Source organism: Eriocheir sinensis, chromosome 22, assembly GCF_024679095.1.
Source record: "Eriocheir sinensis breed Jianghai 21 chromosome 22, ASM2467909v1, whole genome shotgun sequence".
NCBI classification, from domain to species: Eukaryota; Metazoa; Arthropoda; class Malacostraca; order Decapoda; family Varunidae; genus Eriocheir; species Eriocheir sinensis.
The window spans coordinates 19,260,638-19,268,285 of NC_066530.1; the positions used below are offsets into that span (position 1 = coordinate 19,260,638).

Genomic DNA, 7,648 nt, shown 5'->3' on the forward strand with positions numbered 1-7,648 from the left:
AAAAGACTAACAAACACAACCTCTACGAAAGCCGTGTCAAACTTTCACTAGGCTCATACAACTACCCACGGAAATATACTAACACACACAACCTCTACGAAAGCCTTGTCATACTACCGCTAGACTCATACAACTACCCATGGAAATACTAGCACACACAACATCTAAGAAAGACTTATCAAATGTGACTGTGCTTGAGATTATGGGTCCAAGAGAGACCGTGATTATGGCTCTGGTTGACTATGGAATGAATGGATGATCTGTTTTTTTTAATGGTACGTATCCGCTGAAGTTCTGGTCAGGGAGAGAGCGAGAGATTACTGGACGAGGAACGCTGAACCTGAAGAAGCCTTTGTACTGCTGACTGACTGGCTGATGCTGATTACTGTACTGAGCTAGATGATGCTGTTCTTGCTATGTACACGGTGACCCAACACACACACACACACACACACACACACTTTGTTTTGCATTGTTTTCTTTTTAATGAGAGTAGAAGAATGCCAGAGAAAGGAAGTTACTTAAAAGAATGAACTCATGCAATTTGATCGGTAAGATTTGCGAGATATCTTCAAGACGAAAGTGCAATGATTGATGGAAATATGAATCTTTTGTTTTCATATTACATAACACTCAGTTTAGTCTTACATGTTTTGCCCGAAGAGGAATAACGAGACATAACAAGATATATCAAGATTATGTCTGGTTCGGTTAGGTTAGCACATACGACAAATGATTATGATTCTATTCCCTTACATGAGTCAGTGTTACCAATAATTGCTACACCCACATAAGTTAGCGACCCACTGCATGACCGGCCGACTTGCCATATATTCGGTTTGGTTAGGTTAGCACACATGACAAGCGATTATACCCTTAAATGAGTCGGTGTTATCAATTGCCACATGCACATAAGTTAGCGAGCTACTGCATGACCCGTCGACTTGCCACATGCACATAAGTTAGCGAGCTACTGCATGACCCGTCGACTTGCCACATGCACATAAGTTAGCGAGCTACTGCATGACCCGTCGACTTGCCACATGCACATAAGTTAGCGAGCTACTGCATGACCCGTCGACTTGCCACATGCACATAAGTTAGCGAGCTGCTGCATGACCGGCCGACTTGCCATATATTCGGTTTGGTTAGGTTAGCACACATGACAAGCAATTATTCCCTTATATGAGTTGGTGTTATCAATTGCTACACCCACATAAGTTAGCGAGCTGCTGCATGACCGGTCGACTTGCCATATATTCGGTTTGGTGAGGCTATAGCACATGCGACAATCGATTATTCCCTCATGTGAGTCGGTGTTACCCATTACTACACGCATGTAAGTTTACGAGCCACCGCATGACCGGCCGAGCAGTCAGACAGGCACCGTAAGATAGACGGAAGCAGCATCAGCAGCATCAGGCCTCGACAGGGAAAGTTGGAGATGAACCGGACGCTCGTGGTGGGGCGTCGCTTGCCCGGGGCGGTGGGAGGGCGAAGATGGGGCCTGGAAGCATAATCCAATCTCTCTAAGATGTGATCCCTGAGTAAAAACGCTCGGCCATGGCTCCATAACTAACCATGGGATGCTATGGAAAATACTCTCATCGTTATTCCCACTCAAAATTACGCATCACTACTCGGGAAGCATCTTACCTTTACCAAACCTATCCCAAACCTAACTCAACCTAACCTAACCTAACGTAACCTGCCCCGTTCAAGAGTGCGAGACACATACCTGTAGGGAGATAGGGAATACGCGGCCCTGGAATGAGGTCTGACGGGCTAGATTCCATACAAGTCTGTCATGTTAACCCATAGATCATCACAGTATCAGATTAAGTACCTCAAATGGAACTGTATCAGCGTTTCTGTATCTGTAGTTCCTCCTGCCTACGACTTAAACACTTTCAGGACATCTTTCTGTTTTAGGTCGGTGATGTTAGACGTTTCCGCCTCTCACATCAATAATTTCCAAAGGCCAAAACGGAGACCAACTGGATTTTTATAAGTGTTTTTTTCACATTCATGGTAAAGAAGGGGGGTCAAACTACCACCAGGGTCATGAAACTACCCCTGGAAATGCCCAAAACGCTTACGAAAGCCTAGTCGAATATGTGTGCTTGAGCGCCGAGGTGAATACGACTCTAAGCAACCCGCTACCTAAGAACCTGCTGGAGGGTGTTATGCTGGAGATGGAGAGAGGCGGCGGGAGGCGGGGGGAGGAAGCCTGACAGGAGCGGTTGGCGGATGGCGGAGAAAGCAGTCAGTCAGTCAGTTCCCGTTGGCTTATCATACCGACATTTTAATATTTGTTTATTTATTTATTTATTAATTTATTTGATTATGTTATTGTTGTTGTTGTTGTTCTTCTTCTTCTTCTTCTTCTTCTTCTTTTTCCTCTTCTTCGTCTATGTCTTCTCTCTTCTGCTCATTCACACACTTCGCTTTCCACTGACGATACACTGTTTATCCCTTATTTATTTATATACACACATACACACACAAGGTATTCTCGTTTTAATGCATTTTTCAGTTAGTTGAAAGGTTTCTTCTTCAGCGGATGTCTTGAAAGAATGTAACTATTATAACCATTTCAACCGGACGTATTTCTGTTGAACTTTCATACGAGAGAGGAAGTTCAAGTTTAACATTTGGTATTCAGACACAATGGGGCGAGCTTAATTCCTTCCTCCGATTCCATGGTCAAAATCGATGTCTCAGAGTCGTATTCTTAAACATTTCGTCGCTCAAGCAGGCTTCACACAATTGACTAAGCTTCCGTAGGAGTTGTGGTCATTTGCAGCGGTAGTTTAGTGACCCCTCTGGTAGTTTGAGCATTCTTCTGTACCATTAACCTAAAAAAAACACTCATTAGAAAGCGATTGATCTTCTTTTCGGCCTTTGGAAATGGTTGATGTGAGGGGTGGAGGCGTCTGACAATATCGAACTTAGTATGCTTGCCTTTCACTGCACTGGAAAATATATTCGACGGTGTGAGAGAGAGAGAGAGAGAGAGAGAGAGAGAGAGAGAGAGAGAGAGAGAGAGAGAGAGAGAGAGATGGGGAAAAACAAAAGAGGAACCAAATATCCCACTGGCGCTGATCCTGCAAATAGCTGATAAGAGTAGTTGAAAGAGGGTCAAAATCGGATGGAGAGATGCCTCGATACTCCCTTTCTGAAAGCGTCTAAGTCGTAGGCAGGATGCGTTTATATAACTTATGTAACGCTGTCAGTCAGTTTGGTGTCATAGGTCACGTCTCGTTCCTGCAAGGCCTGAGGGGCAGCTAGAGGAACCACGCTGCATGCTCATTTGTCAAGTACTAGTTTTTGTCGTGTTGTCATAGCGTAATTGCACCCGACACCTCGTTTGCCTTCACCTTCTACACATACACACGCACACACCAATAGAACATGAATGGAAGTGACTGGCTGGCTGACAGTTAATAAGTTATCACAGTGCCGTAGGACATGCTGAGTGATGCCTTGTAATAAACTGTCAGTGAGGCGGAGACATACGCGAAGGAAACCAACGATTCAAGAAACAATGATGAACGTCGATATCCGTGTCGCATTACTTGAGTTGGTGACACTGACCTTAGTAAACCTCTCTCCTGCGCCGTGACAGAGATGTTGTATACCCGAAATGGAATGGACGTTTGGCGCTGAATGGGATGCAGTAAATAGCTAGCAAACTTAAGTGCCTGTGAAATTGATATATAACTACCTGATGTAAAAGAATAATAGCTTGTCATACGTGCTAGCTTGCTTTGTAAAACTATCTTCGTGAGCATAGATTCTTCAAAACAGTATAACTTTTGGCGTTAAATGGGATATGCAGTAGCTGGCAAACTTAGGTGGATATGTAAATTGATATAAATGACTCGTGTAAAAGAATAATAGCTTGTCATACGTGCTAGCTTGCTTTGTAAAACTATCTTCGTGTGCATAGATTCTTCAAAACAGTATAACTTTTGGCGTTAAATGGGATATGCAGTACCTGGCAAACTTAGGTACATGTGTAAATTGATATAAATGACTCGTGGAAAAGAATGATAGCCTGTCATACGTGCTAGCCTGCTTTTTAAAACTATCTTCGTGAGCATAGGTTCTTCATAACAGTAACTTAAGCCAATATGCCTAAACGAATGTAACGCGATTTTCTCTCGAATCAGGGAACCTCACTCTACTGGTATTTATGGTGTGAAATATACACTGACAATTTAAGATGAGACATGAAAATTAACTACCGTCGAAATATAGATTGAAAAGCCTTCGTTAGACTGACAGGATGTAATTTTTCGTCCCCATCATTGATTAATATGTTATTATTTCTTGCTGGGCTACGAAAAAAAAAGAACGGTAAAGTAAGAAGGATGAAAAAAATGAAGAACACAAAAAACCGTAACCTTTCGTAAGTGCCATCGTCAGATACACCCAACGAGACCCTATTTACACCCTTTCCATGACCTATATAGTGTAAGCATAAGGTGAAAAGGGTGGGCGTACTGTGTGAACCAATGGAGTGTTGAGCAATACATTAGGAGGCTATTGACGAGCTGTGTTCTGGGACCTCTCACAGTATACGAAGCCCAAGCACACAAATTTGACAAGGCTTTCGTAGGCGTTCTGGGCATTTCCAGTAGTAGTTTCATAACCCTGGTGGTAGTTTAACCCTTCTTCTGTACCATGAATCTAAAATAACACTCATTAGAACCCGACTGGTCTCCTTTTCGGCCTCTGCAAGTAGTCGATGTGAGAGATACCGACTATGGGCAGACTTCCAACCTAAAGAACACAGCACCATGCCATTAGATTTCTCACATTATATTCAGTCGACCTAAGGGTGTTTGATACTTTCTTTTACCGACTTACCGTGAATGCTTTGAGGCGAATAATAGAAAAGTAACAGGTGGATGAGGTCGGCATTATCAGACGCTAGCTTTCCCCTCTCACATCAGCTATTCTCAAAGGCAAAAAAAAGGAGATTAATCGAGTTCTCATGAGTGTTCTGTTAGGTTCATGGTATACAGAAGAACGGTCACACTACCACCAGGGCCATAAAACTACCCCCTGGCAATGCTCAGAACTCCTACGAATGCCTTGTCGAATATGTTTAATAATAATAGACCTACACTAACCCCTCTAACTGTAATGGCAGATAAATACGTGTGTGGCATATTCCATTGTGACGTCCAGCATTGTCATTTCCACTTAGATGTCATTAGAATGGACGTCACGTAGAGTTAGGCTATGGAGGTGGGCGGTGAAAATAACATTGTCAGTATTTTTGGACAGTAAAGGAAGCAGCTCAAAGGCAAAAAAGCAAACAAAATGACCCGTTATGTATGTATGTATGTATGTATGTATGTATAAATGTATATAGATGGATTAATGGAAGGTTGGTTATTGAAATGTGGAGTGTGTGGGCCTTTGTATAACTGTGTATATGGCTGAAATGGAAGGGGGGTGGATAGGGTGTGTGTGTATGTATGTGTGTATGTATGTATGTATGTGGATAAATGGCAGGTTGGTTATGGAAATGTGACGTGTGTATGTATAACTGTGTATGGCTGAAGTGGAAGGGGGGTGTATTGTGTGTATGTGTGTATGTATGTATGTATGTGTGTGGATGAATGGTTGGCTTTGGATATATGGAGTGTGTGTGTGTAACTGTGTTTGGGTGAAGTGGAAGGGGGATGGATATACTGTGTGTGTGTGTGTGTGTGGATGTGGATGAATGGTTGGCTTTGGATATATGGTGTGTGTGTGTAACTGTGTTTGGGTGAACTGGAAGGGGGGGGGATATACTGTGTGTGTGTGTGGTGTGTGTGTGTGTGTGTGTGTGCTTGGCGAGTCTGTATGTATGCCGGCCGGTCGAAAGGGAAGCCCAGGAAGAGAGTGAGGTCGGGGAGAGCCACGGGGACCAGTAGGGAGGTGGCAGGAGGCAGCCGTCAACCCAACCCCTGTCAGGTGCACCCCGACCCTCCCTGCTTCCCACGCCCCGCTACCTGCCCGCTGTATACCTTTGTCGGGGCGTCGAGGGAAGACCGCTCTCAGGTGCTATACATTCCAGGGCGGGAGCATCACTAACGACCACGGGAACACGAGATTGCTAACACCTACACTAGCTTCACCTCCACGCACCACCCCTCTCTCGTGTGTACTGGCGGCGGTGTCACTGACCATCACCGACTGAGTGACGTCACCTCCGCCAGCGCCATCTGAACGGCCCTCTCGCGAACTATCCTCTCCCATATTCCAAGCTATAGACATCCCCGAGGCTGCTGATGGTGTTACTATTGACGATCTTTTGTAATTGTGTCTAGTATCACGACAATACATAGGCTGCAATGAGCCGGGATAAGAAAAAGGACGAAAAGATGTGAATTAGTAAAACCGTAAAAACCTATGACATTTTTTATGTATCCAGCTGAGCATGCTTATTTTTGATCTCTTGTGAAGCCGGGGAAATAGTCTTTTTTTTCAGTGTAAGTAAAAGACGTGAGGATAGATTAGTAACTGTTCTATAACTTCTGGCAACTAAAGGGACCTCAATGCTCGGCTGGGAAGGCATCCACGCCTGGCCCGTCTGTCAGTCTGTCACCCGGGCCACAGCTGGGCCAGTGTTATATCCTCCTCCTGCTCCTCCTCCCCCTCCTCCTTCTTCTGCTACTACTTCTTACTATTATAGTAACCTATCACCACTAGGTTAATAGGCTTTGTCACTAAGTTAATGGCCTATCGAGTATGACTCAATAGTGGAATATATATATATATATATATATATATATATATATATATATATATATATATATATATATATATATATATATATATATATATATATATATATATATATATATATATATATATATATATATATATATATATATATATATATATATATATATATATATATATATATATATATATATATATATATATATATATATATATATATATATATATATATATATATATGCCCCGCTCCCTGCAGAGAGGTGGAGGAGGTTAAAATCTCAGCTTGTAGTGTTGCTAAATGCTAATCGATCATTAAATCAAGAGTAATATTGTATTGAAATATGCAAAGCAATTAAGAATAAATATTACAAGAAATGATGGATTAATTAATGCATTTAGTATTGCTACCTCTACCATGTTACTACTACTACTACTACTACTACTACTATTACTACTACTACTATTACTACTTTTTCTTCTTTTTCTTAATTTCTTTTTGTTTTTTGTTTTGTTTTTTTCTTCGTTTTTCTTCTTCTTCTTCTTCTTCTTCTTCTTTTTCTTTTTCTTCTTCTTCTCCTTTTTCTTCTTCTACGATTTCTGTTTCTACTTCTTTGTATTACTATTATTTTATTTTCTGCAACATGATTATTACCCACTGTTCATTACTTTACATTAGCGTCTTTATACATTTAATCCTACAATCCCCCGCAAAAAATAAAAAAATAAAGGAGGTATTGGAAGCAAAAGATCATCAACAATACATGAGTATAGCCTCCAATGCCTGCCGTTCATGTCTCATAGTGGTCATAGTGGTCTCCGCAACCCACCTTATCGAAGAAGGCGAAGGCTTTTTGGTACCACTGCAGGAGGGAGACGCCCCACTCCCCCCGTACCACCATGCCGC

At 42.2% G+C, this 7,648-nt stretch overlaps 1 protein-coding gene across 1 annotated transcript in view; it reads right to left on the reverse strand.

The window, feature by feature from the left end:
- Nucleotides 1-6,182, reverse strand: part of LOC127002201 (myosin-VIIa-like) — a 56,004-nt gene extending 49,822 nt beyond the window's left edge. The window contains exon 1 of the mRNA XM_050867905.1: nt 6,027-6,182. The gene's annotated coding sequence lies outside the window, so the exon portion shown is untranslated. The remainder of the gene's footprint in view (nt 1-6,026) is intronic.
- Between the last annotated feature and the right edge of the window lie 1,466 nt (nt 6,183-7,648).